General features: G+C 44.4%; 1 protein-coding gene across 5 annotated transcripts in view; it reads right to left on the reverse strand.

Annotated features, from left to right (window-relative positions):
• sbf2 (SET binding factor 2) overlaps positions 1–15127 on the reverse strand; it is a 709984-nt gene that overhangs the window by 390627 nt on the left and 304230 nt on the right. The window lies entirely within an intron of this gene.

The following is a 15127-nucleotide window of genomic DNA, read 5'->3' on the forward strand; positions in this document are numbered from 1 at the left end:
TCTGCGGCGTCGTGATCAGCTGAATTCTTCTCCCCGCAAACATCGAGTCATCGTATCCCATGCCGTGCCTTGAAGCACGATAGCCATCCATCAGAGAAAGCACACTTGTCAGTGAGCTCCATCTTTGCATAAAAATCCTTCGCTTTTGATATTAGCATGGGTCCGGAAATCAGAACACCCTCTGAACGCTTCAGAGCAAACCACTCAAAGCACGGTTTCCAGCTCTTCAAGCTTAGGCTTACGAAGCGTGCGCCGTTTCTCTACACTCTTAGAGGTCTCCGAGCTTGCATAAAACTTGAGCAGCTTATCCTTCTGCGCTTTGATGTCGTACATTGTTGACGAACCGATTTTGAATTCTTTCATAATGTGCATACGCTTCGCTCCCATTTCTAGTCGTTTGCATATATCAATTTTCTGCTTTAAAGTTAACACCACTCTCTCCCTTTTGGTTGGATCAACTTTTGGGATTTCCATAATGCAGTCCAATGAGTTGCAGCAGCGTTGGAGACACACAGTACTGGACTGGAACCCCGAAACATGGCGGATCAGAAGAGGCTCCCGGCAGCGTGGGAGACACACAGTACTGTACTGGAACCCCGAAAAATGGCGGATCAGAAGAGGCTCCCGGCAGCGTGGGAGACACACAGTACTGGACTGGACCCCGAAAAATGGCGGATCAGAAGAGGCGACCGGCAGCGTGGGAGACACACAGTACTGGAGTGGAACCCCGAAAAATGGCGGGTCAGAAGAGGCTACCGGCAGCGTGGGAGGGTGAGACTCCTGATGCAGGGTTTCTGAGGTGTTCCGAGTTCCGCTGGCGCCAAGAGGCCGAGTAGTGGCAGTTTGTAGAACTACCCCCACTGACGAACTCGGCAACCGTTGGAGACTCGGACTCGGAACCGGCAACATTGCCGGTTACTCGGGCGCTGTTTTCGGGGGGGTGAATTCTGCTGGTAGAGTGAGTTTTCTGGACATACAACCTCCGGTTAAACCAAAGTTTCCTGTATAACACTTCTCATGTGGAACAATATCGCAGAGCATTTTGCAAGGGGAGCAGATGGACACCAAGCAGGAATTGAATGAACTGAGGGGGGAAACTGAAGGCACAAAGGGAGAGGTTTTAAGGAAATTTTTCAAAGCAGGTTAAAAGGCAACAAGGCAAGATGATCTTAGAACAGACTTCCAGAGAAAAAGAGCATAGCGTCTGAAAGATCACCTGCAATGGTGGAGTGGAAGGAGCAGGAAGGAAGTAGTACTCCAGAGACAAAAGAATAGAAAGCGTTCATTTGTAACAATGACTGATTCAAGTCTCTGGTATTTATATCCTAAAACTGGCAAACGTTGCTGCTATTCACCGGGAAGACTGCATGATATAACTGCTACCCAAACACCACTAACATACCTAACATAGAATCAAATATTTTATTCTGCAATATGCCCAGGTGAAAAACAATTAACCATAAACCTGATCACAGTGCATAAATTTGTCATACAGATGAATGATATAAAACAACTTGCATTTATATATCTGTAGCATAAAAAATCCAAAATCATCGGATATAGGCATGATGAAAACAGACACTGAGCTAGGAAGTAAGAGATTAGACAGGTGACCAAGTCCATGTCAAAGAGAAGGGATTTGAGGAGGTTCTTTAAAAGGATAGCGAGGTACAGACAGAGGTATATCGGGGACAGGGCCGGGGGGTGGGGGTGAAGGGACTGGGGAGTTGTGTTCTGGAGGCCAGAGTCAGAGGAAAGAAGTGTTTGGGAAGAGATATATATCGATCTCAAGTCCTGAAAATTCAAATGATCCAGCATTCACAGCCTAGAATTGTCACTTCCCCTTGTGTAAACAAGTGCTTTGTCATTTCACTCCTAAATTTCTTAGCTCTAATTTTAAGATTCGGACCCCTTATTCTAGATTCCCCCACCAGAGGAAATAGTTTCTCTGTATGTACCCTATCGAATCCCTTTATTATTTTAAGAACCTTGATTAGATCACCCCTCAACCTTCTAAGCTCAAGGGAATAAAGCCAAGTTTATGCAACCTATCCTCATTAATTTAACCCTTTAATCATTATGGTGAATCAGCACTATACTCCCTCTAAGGCCAATAAATACTTTGAGGTGCACCCAAAACTGAGCAGTACTCCAGATGGTGTCTGTACAACTGGAGCAGCACTTCCTCCCCTTTATACTCCAGCCCCCCTGGAGATATAGGACAACATTCTATTCGCCTTATTGATTCTTTTTGTTCCTGTCCACTAGCTTTTAGTGATTTTGTGTACATGGATACCCAAATCTCTTTGCTCCTCCATAGTTCCTATTTTCTCATCATTAAGAAAATATTCCGATTTGTCTTAATGGAATGTAAAGTGGGTGACCTCACACTTCCCCACATTGAACTCCATCCGCTACAGTTTTGCTCACTAACTTAGCCTGTCTAAGTCCCTTTGTATGACCCTTTGTTTCCACCTGCACAACTTACTATGCCTCCTAACTCAGTGTCATCTGCAAACTTGGATACACGACTCTCTATACCTTCATCATTGATACATATGATGAAAAGCAGATCCCTGGATGACACCACTTGTCATGTCCTGACAATCAGAGTACTTTCCCTTTATTCCTACTTTCCATCTCCTACCTCTCAACCAATTACCAACCCATGTCATAAGGTTACCTCCAATTCCATGCCCGTTCATTTTTGCTATTAATAACAGATCAGGAAGAGGAAGGAGCCAAGGATAGATCCTTCGTGGACCCCATAAGAGATGGTATAAGGGGTGAAGAGAAGCTATTGTTGGAAAAGCACTAGTTGCACTCGGATAGGTAGGAATGGAAGGGAGGTAGGCAACAGAGAAGGATGGTCTGCTGAACCATTATGAAGGCTGCAGAACTATTATGAATGCTGCAGAAAGGTTGAGGAGGTCAAGTAGGGAGTATGCATTATGGTCATATAGATTGTTGTTTATGGTCTTGACTACAGTTATTTTGGTGTCGAGAATGGTAGAAGCTGGATAGGAGGATCCATTACCCATCTACTTAAACTGTTCTTCCTTGCCTCCTCCACAATTACCTCCACTAACAGGTGCGAGGAATTCATGGGCTTCTTTGTCATCAAGAAAGATCTTCCATTAAGCTACCACTGCTGCTTTCTCCCCCTGGCCTTGCCTGTCAAGCAACAGCTCCCTTATGGTCCCCTGTTTTAGACCTGAACCCTCATATTCTCTCCCATCTCTCCCCTTGCCCTCTCTGAGCTCATCACATCCATGAGATCCACCTCCTGCTGTCTTGACCCCATTCCCACTAAACTGCTGAATACCCAACTTCCCTTAACAGCTCCCATGCTAGCTGACATTGTAAATGGCTCCCTCTCTTCATGCATTGTCCCCATCACTATCAAAATCAACATCACCTTCCTCCTAAAAAAAAAGTACCTCTGACCTTGTAAATTACCTCTCCATTTCACTTTCCTACCCAAAATCCTTGATTGTGCAGTTGTCTCCCAAATACGTGCCCATCTCATCGCAACTGTTTAACTCTTTCCAATCAGCTTTACATCCCTCTCACATCACCAAAATGGCCCTTACCAAAGTCATAAATAACATTATCTGTAACTGTGACCATGGTGCATAGTCCCTCCTTGACCTCTGCATCCTTTGACAGCATCATCTTCTAATGCGTCTCCTTCATGATCCAGCTCAGTGAGATTGCCCCAACTTGGTTTAACTCTTACCGTTCCAATCATTGCTAAAGCATCTCCATAAATGGCTTCTCTTCCTGCCCCACACAATTAACTCAGGAGTCCCCCAAGGTTCCAGCCTTGGCACCCTCATCTACATGCCATCCTTTGGTGGCATCATCTGTAGACATGGGATCAGCTTTCATATATGGCAGTGACACTCAGATCTACCTCTCCAACATCCTTCTCAACCCTTCCACTACCTCTATGCTGTCAGACTTCTTGTGCAACATACAGTCTAGGATGAGCCACAATTTCTACAGCTAAACAACAGGAAAACCAAAACCATTGTCTTCAGCACTTGCCCGAAACTCTGTACCTATGCAACCAACTCCATCACTTTCCTGGTTGAACCAGATTGTTGATTACCTCAGCTTCCTATTCAACCCAGATTTGAGCTTCCGACCCCATTTCCTCTCCATCACAAAGACTGCCTACTCCCACCTCTGACATTACCCACCTCCGCCTCTACCTCAGTCCATCTGCCACTGACACGCTCATCCATGCTTTCCATCTTCTACCCTCGGTAAATTTCAGTTCATCCAAACTTTGTTGCCCATGTGGTATTCCACACCAAGTTCCATTCACCCATCACCCCTGTCCTTGCCGACAGCTACGGCTCAGTTGGTAGCACCCTCACCTCTGAGTCAGAAGGTTGTGGGTTCAAGACCCACTCCAGGGACTTGAGCACAAAGCTAGGCTGACACTCCAGTGCAGTGCTGAGGGAGTGCTGCACTGTCGGAGGTGCCTCCTTTTGGATGAGACGTTAAACTGAGGCCCCGTCTGCTCTCTCAGGTGGACGTAAAAGATCCCATGGCACTATTTCGAAGAAGAGCAGGGTAGTTATCTCCGGTGTCTTGGCCAATAATTATCCCTCAATCAACTTAACAAAAACAGATTATCTGGTCATTATCACATTGCTGTGCGCAAATTGGCTGCCGCGTTTCCCACATTACAACAGTGACTACACTCCAAAAAAGTACTTCATTGGCTATAAAGTGCTTTGAGACGTCCGGTGGTTGTGAAAGGCGCTATATAAATGTAAGACTTTCTTTCTTTCTTCTTACATTGGCTCCCAGTTCCCAACACCTCGGCCTAGAAATTCATTTTGGGGCGCCCAGCTCGCCTGGGCGCTGGAATTACCGCTGCGCGCGGATCCACTTGCGCAAGCGGGATATTCAGTGTCAGCGCACCAAGTGGAAGGCGGCCGCTAAACAGGGGTTTCGGCGCCCCGCTTGGGCACTGAAACTGATTATTGGCGCGCTAGCGGCCGCAGCGCCACCCGCAGCGGAGCGGCAGGCTGCGGTACTGCAGGCCTTCCTCCCTCTCTTAATGGGGAGGTGCCTGCAGCAGCCGGAGCCCCGATCGCGAGTGCCGGCAAAAGAGCCCGGCAGAACGGAGAAGTGCCGGGGTCCCGGAAACCAGCCGGCAATGCCGCGGGGGGGGGGGGGGGGGGGGGGGGTGTGGGTGGGTGGAGGAGGCCGGGGAAGGAGGTGCGGGCAGGCGGCCGCCGAAAAAGCAGCCGGCCGCACCTCCACTTTAATTACCGCCACTACCGCCACAGGTAGGCCCTGTGTACCGGTCGCTGTTTGCGGCCGGTGCTGAAGAGGCGGGCGCGACTTAATATGGCGTTCTTCGCGGAAACGGGGCGCTGCGCACACCGATGACGCCATCGGTGGCGGCGCAGCGCTACAGCCTAACGCCGCCATTAGCGCACCGCTGAATTTCGCCTGAAGTTTGCAGACTGGCGCAAAAGCCCTCTTTGGGCGCAAACTGGTGGCGCAGGCCACTGAATTTCTAGACCCTCAAATTTAAAATTCTCATACTTGTATTTAAATCTCTAGCTTCTCCCAATCTTTGTAACCTCTTCCAGCCCTATAATCCCCACCCCACCCTAAACTCTGTTTCCCTGACTCTAGCCTCTTGCAGATTCCCCCTCATCCCTTTGTTGTATCATTGACGGCCATGCCTTCAGGTATATTAGGCCGCATGTTCTGGATTTCCCTCCCTAAACCCCTCTGCCTCTCCACCTATATGACAAAGCTTTTTGTTACCCCTCCTGCTGACTGCTTCTTTGGCGAGGCATCCATTTTGTTTACTGTATCTTCGTGAAGCACTTTGGGACATGTTTTTATGTTCAAGGCTTTATATAAATGCCAGTTGCTGTTGTTGAACAACGATTGCTCACCAAGTGTTGCACATTTATCCTGTGCAACCTTTAAACACCATAAACACCAAGTTTGCTGACGATACAAAGGTGGGTAGGAATGTAAGTTGTGAGGAGGATACAAGGAGGCTTCATGGGGATATAGACAGGCTAAGTGAGTGGGCAAGAACATGGCAAATGGAATATAATGTGGAGAAATGTTAAGTTATCCACTTTGGTAGGAAAAATAGAAAAGCAAAGTTTTTTTTTTAAATGGTGAGAGATTGGGAAATGTTGGTCTTCAGAGGGACCTGGGTGTCCTTGTACACGAATCACTGAATGTTAACATGCAGGTACAGCAAGCAATTAGGAAAGCAAATGGTATGTTGGCCTTTATTACAGAGGATTTGAGTATAAGAGTAAAGGCGTCTTACTGCAATTATATAGGGCCCTGGTGAGACCACACCTGGAGTATTGTGTACAGTTTTGGTCTCCTTACCCAAGGAAGGATATAATTGCCTTAGAGGGAGTGCAACGAAGGTTCACCAGACTGGTTCCTGGGATGGGGGAATTGTCCTATGAGGAGAGATTGAGTAGACTAGACCTATATTCTCTAGGGTTTAGAAAAATGAGAGGTGATCTCATTGAAACATACAAAATTCTTACAGGGCTCAACGGGGTAGATGCAGGGAGGGTGTTTCCCCTGGCTGGGGAATCTAGAACCAGGGGTCACAGTCTCAGAATAAGGGGTCGGCCTTTTAGGACTGAGATGGGGAGAAATTTCTTCACTCAGAGGGTGGTGAATTTTTGGAATTCTCAACTCGAGGGCTGTGGAGGCTCAGTCGCTGAGTATATTCAAGACAGAGATCGATAGATTTTTGAATATTAAGGGAATCAAGGAATATTGGGATAGTGCAGGAAAGTGGAGATGAGGTAGGAGATCAACCATGATCTTACTGAATGGCGGAGCAGGCTCGAAGGGCCAAATGGCCTACTCCTGCTCCTAGTTCTTATGTCATTAAGCCTGTCATTCCAAAAATGCCACAACACAACAGCAATAGTATTTAATTAAGAGCTGTTAATTGCCCCCTCCAATTTTCTCTCCTTACCCCTTTTCTTCTGAGAGCACTTCTTGCTGTTGGCATGCGGTTTGACAGACATCAACAGCTCTCTAGTACATCACCTAACTAGGCATTCAACATGTGCAAACCTTGGCAGTAAGTGTTGGTAGGCTACTCAACTACAGGAGCCATCATTGCTGAACAATATTCTGTTCTCACCTGGTCTCTCTACATGCACAGTTCCAATAGAGATTTCTAACTGCAGTCAAAACTTTATCAAATCAAATCAACTTTTATTGTCATTGTTAGTGCACAAGTGCAGTACAACGAAATGTAGGCTTGCGGCTCCCGAGAGTGTACATTTGGATTAAGACATTTAAACATTCAACATACATTTGGCTTGTAGTATATTAACATAAACATAACCACAATAAAGTGCATTGGCAGATGTGCAGGCTTTAGAGTTTATTTGTGGAGTTCAGTAGGATGACAGCCCTGGGAAAGAAGCTGTTCCTAAATCTGTTCGTACGGGTGCGAATGCATCTGTAGCGTCTCCCAGATGGCAGGAGGGTGAACAGACTGTGGCTGGGGTGGGTAGGGTCTTTGATGATGGATCGTGACCTCCGTAGACAGCGTTTCTGGTATATGTGCTCTATGGTCGGTAGCCGGGTGCCGGTAATGCGTTGGGCAGTTTTGACTACCCGCTGCAGGGCTTTCCGGTCATAGTAGCTACAGCTGCCATACCATACTGTGATACAGTTTGTCAGGATGCTCTCTATAGTGCAGCGGTAAAAGTTAGAGAGGATCAGGGGTGACAGGTTACATCCCTTCAGCCTCCTTAGGAAATATAGGCGCTGCTGGGCCTTCTTCACCAGAGAGGAGGTATTGAGGGACCAGGAGAGGTCTTCCGTGATGTGGACTCCGAGGAACTTAAAGCTGTCCACCCTTTCCACCACAGCCCCATTGATGTGGATGGGGGTGTGACTTCCGCCTTTGGACTTCCTGAAGTCCACAATGATTTCTTTGGTTTTCTTGATGTTAAGGGCCAGGTTGTTATCAGCGCACCACTTCACGAGATGCTGGACCTCCTCCCTGTAGGCTAACTCATCGTTGTTGGTGATCTGGCCTACTACCGTGGTGTCATCCGCAAACTTGATGATGGTGTTGGAACCATTAACAGCCACACAGTCGTGGGGCAGGAGACATCCATTACTAGCCTGGGGATCTGAAGCCAATTGCAGTCTCTCACTGCTATCTCAACTAAGATCAGATCAGGAATTGGATCTTGCTAGGTTTAATGGTCAGGACCATGCCATGCATTATATTTGCACAAGTCCCCACTTAAAATTTTCCTCATGCAAAAAAAAATATATAACTGGTAGGAATAAAAAAATTACTTTGCTATTCCAGGTTTACTTCAAAATTCTTTTCCCATCTTTACTTGATTTCATCAGTGTATAAGCTGTGTGTAGTAGCAGCTATGCTTTTTTAAAACAATGAAAATAAAATCACTTGGCAGGGTTGGCGGGGGGGGGGGGGGGGTGGAGGAGAGCAAAGAGCAGGGGTAGTGCAGTTTCATTAAGCCAAGTCTGTCCAGGAGGCACAAGTACTTACATTTGGAAGCAAATGGTTGTGCAGGGTCAGGGATTTCCTCTGCAGAGAACTCCAAGAGTACCCAACAATGCCAGATTTAAATCCTCAAATGGATTTTTAAAATACTTTCTCATTTTTTGAAGTAAAATCAGTATTAGAAACCTCCTAGAATTATACAGCACAGCAGGAGGCCATTTGGCCCATCGTGCCTGTGCAGGCTCTTTGAAAGAGCTGTTCAATTTGTCCCACTCCCCTGCTCTTTCTGCATAGCCCCTTCAACTATTTATGCAATTCCCTTTTGAAAGTTACTATTGAATCTGCTTCCACCACCCTTTCAAGCAGTGCATTCCAGATCAGAACAATTCGCTGCGTAAAAGAATGTTTCCTCTGGTTCTTTTGCCAATTACAGGAAACTTTGTGTTATCCGGAGGCTAAATGTCCGGCAAGCTCGAGCCACCGGCAAAAATCAGGAGCCGTTTTGTTAGGTTTTTTTTCTTCTCGTGGCTTTTTTTTTTCCAACAGTCAGGCTCTGCAAAGTCTCTCTGAAGCTGTTGCTAAGCGACAGAGTCGCTTCCAAGGTACGGCTGACTGTTTAGAAGCTGTTGCTAAGCAAGAGTGTTTGTTGCCAGATACGGAGCTGAAAAGCTCCGTATGCTTCAACATTAACGCTGGTTTGTCCGTCAGTTTTGAGGGAACGGCAACAGCTCGGTCCCGTCGGTGCCGGATAGCACAAAGTTTCCTGTACCTGAAATCTGTGTCCTCTGTGACCCTTCTGCCACTGGAAACAGTTTTTCCTTATTTACTTTATCAAAACCATTCATGATTTTGAACACCTCTATAAACTCTCCTCTTAAACTTCTCTGCTCTAAAGAGATCACCCCCAGCTTCTCCAGTCTCGCCACATAACTGAAGACCGTCATCCCTGGTACTATTCCAATAAATCTCCTCTGCACCCTCTCCAAGGCCCTGATATCCTTCCTAAAGTGTGGTACACAGCATTGAACACAATACTCCATATGAACCTAACCAGTGTTTTATAAAGATTTAGCATAACTACCTTGCTTTTGTACTCTATTCCTCTATTTATCAAGTGAAGTATCCCATATGCTTGACTAACAGCCATCTCAACTTGTCCTGCCACCAGGTCTCTGTTCTTGCACCCCCTTTAAAATTGTACCATTTTGTTCATATTGCCTCTCCTCATTCTTCCCACCAAAATGAAGCACTTCATATTTCTCTGCGCTAAATTTCATCTGCCATTTCACCCATCTGTCTATATCCTCCTGAAGTTTGTTACTATCCACATTGTTTACTACATTGCCAAGTTTCATTTCATCTGCAAACAATTATGTCCTCTATACACGAGTGCAGGTCATTAATATATATCAAAAAGAGCAAGAGTCCAAATATCGACCCCTTGGGAGTATATTTCCCTCCAGCCTGAAAAACAACTGTTCACCACTACTCTCTGCTTTCTGTCCCTTAGCCAATTTTGTTTCCACGCTGCCATTGTCCCTTTAATCCCATGGGCTTTAATTTTAAAGTCTATTATGTGGTACTTTATCAAACACCTTTTGAAAGTTCATGTATCAACCGCACTACTCATCAACCCTCTCCATTATTTCATTAAAGAACTTGATCAAGTTCGTCAAACACGATGTGTTTTTATCAAATCCGTTCTGGCTTTAATTTATTAACCCATATTTTTCGAAATGCCAATTAATTTTGTCCTGGATTAATCTAAAAGTTCCCCCACCACCGACATTAGGTTGACTGACCTGTAATTGCCGTGATTATCATTCTCCCCTTTTTTGAACGTGGTTTAACATTTGCAATTCTCAGTCCTCTGGGACCACCCCCATACCTGAGGAGGATTGTGGCCAGAGCTTCCACAATTTCCATCCTTACTTCCCTCAGTAACCTAGGATGCAATCTACACAGACTGGGTGACTTTTCTACTTTAAGGACTGCCAAACTTTTAAGTACCTCCTCTTTATCTATTTTAATCCTATCCAATATTGCTACTACCTCTTCCTTTACTGCTACATTGGCAGCATTCTCTTCTCTAGTGAAGACAGATGCAAAGTACTCATTTCGTACCTCAGCCATGTCCTCTGCCTCCACAAGATCATCTCCTTTTTGGTCCCTAATCGGCCCCACCCTTCCTTTAATTACCCTTTTACTGTTTATATGTTTATAAAAGATATTTGGTTCCATTTTACATTAGCCACTAATCTATTCTCATACTCTCTCTTTTCCCCTCTTATTCCCCTTTTTAGATCTCCTCTGTACTTTGTGTATTCAGCTTGGTTCACTACTGTATTATGAACTTTACAGTTGTCATAAGCCTCTTTTCTCTGTTTCATTTTAGTCTCTACATCTTTAGTCATCCAGGGAGCTTTGGCTTTGGATGCCCTTCCTTTCCCCCTCGTGGGACTTGTGTCTACTCTGTATTTAAACCATCTCCTCTTTGAAGGCTTTCCATTGTTCAATTACTGTTTTGCCAACCAATTTTTGATTCCAATCCACCTGCACCAGATTCCTTTCCAACTTAATTAAATTAGGCTTCCTTCAGTTCAGTATTTTTACATTTGATTGTTGCTCATCATTTTCCATAACTATTCTAAACCTGATATTCTGATCACTGTTCCCCAAATGCTCCCCCACTGAAACATGCTCAACTTGCCCCACTTCACTCCCCAGAACTAGACCCAGCACTGTTTCCTTCCTTGTTGGGCTGGAAATACACTGATCAAGTAAGTTCTCTTGTACACATTTTAGGAATTCCTTCCTCTCTTTGTCCTTTACACTGTTACTATCCCAGTCTATATTTGGATAATTAAAGACTATCACTATTCTTTTAGTTCTTGCATATTTCTGTAATTTACCTGCATATCTGCTCCTCTATCTCTTTCCTATTATTTGGTGGCTGATACAATACTGGGTGTATACTAATAGCTCCTCTACTGTTCCTTAATTCTAACCAAATAGATTCTGTCTTTGACCCCCTCAACTACATCATCCTTGTCCAGTGCTATAATAGTTTATTTCATCAATACTGCCACCCACTTCTTTTTTTCCCCTTCCCTATCTTTCCTGAATGGCTGGTAGCCAGGAATATTAAGTTTCTAATCCTCCTCTTCTTTGAGTCAGGTCTCTGTTATTGCCACTATATCATAGTCCCATGTAGCAACTTGTGACTGCAGCTCACCAACCTTATTTACTACGCTATGTGCATTTACGCACATGCACTCCAAACCCATCTTAAACTGCCTCGTGTTTGCCCCCAGTTCTATCCCTCCTATTTCTGAAATATTATTTATTCTAGTGCTATTTGCCTCTTCCAGTCCTCTGTGCACCTGGTTTCTCCTCTCTAATGTTTCATAGTGGTGCCCATCCCCATTCCAAATTAGTTGAAACACTCCCCCCACACTAGTTAACCTCCCCGCAAGGACACTGATCCAAGCTCTGTTGAGGTGCAACCCGTCCATCTTGAACAGATCTGTCCTGCCCCAGAACTGGTCCCAATGCCCCAGGAATCTGATGCCCTTCCTCCTGCACCATTTCTCTAGCCACGTGTTAACCTAGCTTATCCTGCTATTCCTATACTCACTAGTGCGTGGCACTGAGCTAATCCAGAAATTATTACATTTCAGGTACTGCTTTTTAACTTCCTCCCTAACTCCTAAAACTCTGACTGCAGGACTAACACTTTTCCTTCCTAGGTCATTGGTTTCCACATGGAGCACAACTGCTGGCTGTTCCCCTTCCTCCCTCAAAATGTTCTGCACCTTCTTCGTCAAAGTCCTTTACCCTAACACCACACCATGGGGGACCCATTGGGAATAGTTTTACTTGTATTTTGTTACAGCTCTTATGCCTTGATTGTGCATTTTAACATGGTATTTTATATACAAATCAACTGTGAATAACTCATGGAACATTTAACAGAAAGTACTTATTACTGTTGAGAGCAGAGGGAGGTGTTTAAAGCAATACAGGAATAAATCAATGAATGGACCAATCAGAGTTTAGAGCCTGCCTCTTGTTTCATGTACTTCCGAGAAGCTGTATTCTTGAATCCTCCTTATTGATTGAATATATGGGGAGTGACGTTCACATGGTCTCCGGGCATTACTCTCTCCCAATTTATATTATGACCGCTCTCTCCCTGCAGGCCCACTGGAAACCAATTCATGGGTTGATGTCATAATGCAACTGCATGCCAAATTATGGGCATGCAGGCTTGGTGGGCTTTTAAATAGTAAAAAAAAAAACTGGTCCTGTTCACCCTCATGAGCATCAAGACTCTATTTTGCAACCAAATGCAAGCCAGCAGATGCACAGAATCAGCTCACAGCCAGAAAAGGAGGCACAGAAACAGGCATTTGGCCCAACTGGTCGATGCCAGTGTTTATGCTCCGCAAGAGCCTCCTCCCACCTTACTTTATCATACTACAGCATAACTTTCTCTTCCTTTCTCCTTCATACTTAACTAGCTTTCCCTAGAAATTCCAGATATTGCCTAACTGGATGGCAGGAGAACTACACATTTGCCGTCAACATTATTCACTCGAGGTTAAGATGCTTATATTCACTCAGTAGCCTTCTTCTTGGTAATAACACATCGAAGACTGACCTGGATCTCAATCTTGTGAGCCTAGGTTATTGATTGCCTTGAAAGTAATTTTTTCACCAATTACAACCCAGTTTTCTGAACTTCCTTGCACCTCCAAAATGGACGAGAGCCAGGAGAAAGAGGAAATGAAGTAAATTAAAATTCAGATTTTTTTTTTTTTTTTTTTTTTATAAACGGTGGAAGAGGTTAAAAGAAACAAAGGATGGGGTTAGATAAGGTGATTTAAAAAGTTAAAAATGAGAGAGAGAAAGAGAATGGGAAAGAGGAATGTATTGGAAAAACAGGTGCTTGAAATTTCCTCCAAGGTTCTCCCAATCAGTCGCCATAAATTCGGTGGAAGATCAGCAGAAACCCCATTTAAGTGGTGTCTCCGGGGTTTCCACTGATCTTCCGCTTCTGCTGAACTTATAGTAACGGATTGTAAGAAAATCTGAGGAAATTCTTGACAAAATTTAAATGTTTACTTTTAGTTAAAATTGTGTTTAAGTGCTTCTTTTAGTTGTACTGGATTAATTTTGCAAATCAGAAAGCTGTCCCTGATACTGGATTAACTTTACTAATATAATTAATGAACCAAAACAAACAAAATTCGTTGGAATTTCCTTAAACCCGTTGACTTTCTACAAATTATGTATTATTGGAGAATTGAACCTAACTAAGAAACATGTATTAAATTATTAAAATATATGGGGCCAAATGGCCTACTCCTGCTCCTATCTTCTATGTTTCTATTAAGGCTAAAGGGATCAAGGGATATAGGGAGAAAGCAGGGACAGGGTACTGAATTTGGATGATCAGCCATGATCTCATTAAATGGCGGAGCAGGCTCAAGGGGTCGAAAGGCCTACTCCTGCTCCTATCTTATGTTTCTATCCAATATGCTGGATGAGATCAAACTTGTGTTCCTGCACTGAAAAATGTGTGTGCAACCCACTAGTAAGTTAACTATAAAATCTTTACTCTTGATTAGTTTATTTGATAAAATGTATTGGCAGGTTTTTGCTTAAATTAAACTTTTTTATAACTTTCTGGTAATGTACTGAATTCTTATTGTTTTCCTGGGATGACGCACGGACCTAGTTGAGAATGCATGTTGCAAGTACGCCTCTCCTGGCCGAGTCATCTTTTCATGGGGCAGGGAATAAACAACCTTGAAATGGCTGACCATTCCATCCTCCTGCGCTGTCGCTTCTCCGTGGTCCACCTCCACAAACCTGCCCGTGCATGGTTCCAGTCCTTCTTGCCCCAAATAGCTCACCTCCAGCAATGGTTTCTCCTCCTACCCTCAGACAGTCAACTCCATTATGCCCCCATTCTAGGCACCATGCGTTTCCTCAGTTACATGTTCCTTAATGTCTGTGTCCGCAGGCATGGGCCAATTTACATGTGAAAGCCAACAAAATCCAGCTTTACCTCTCCACCAATACCCTCCACTCCATGACTATCTATATGTTATCAGAACTTCCTCCAATTGAACATTAAGAGGAATTAAGTCATTATGCGGCTCCTACTGGTTGCTCCATCATCTGGAATGATGCACAAGCTTGGTGTCCTATTACACCCTGAACTGAGCTTCAATCACCATGTTCTATTCATCACCAAGACTCTGATTAAACACAATATTCCCACCATATTGCTTTGCAGTCGATCCTGCTTATCTGAAAGACCAGAGATAATCTAATCTCTACACTTCCTGTGCATCTCCCTTCCCTCTGATCAACCATCTGTAGCACAGCATTCAGCTGTCTCAACCCTAACCTCTAGAACTTACTACCTAAATCCCTCCACTTTGCTACTTTTCTTGATGTCTATAAAAGCCTCCTCATAAAATTTCTTTTGGGCCATACTATCAGTTAGCTCTCCTAATTCTTCTACTACAGCTCAGTATCTGTTTCTCCTTTTCTATCTGTTATTGATGCTTTGAAGAGAAAACCTTTGTGTAG

This window comes from Somniosus microcephalus, chromosome 15 (genome assembly GCF_052327205.1).
Source record: "Somniosus microcephalus isolate GS21.2 chromosome 15, FLI_Smic_1.0, whole genome shotgun sequence".
Taxonomy (NCBI): domain Eukaryota; kingdom Metazoa; phylum Chordata; class Chondrichthyes; order Squaliformes; family Somniosidae; genus Somniosus; species Somniosus microcephalus.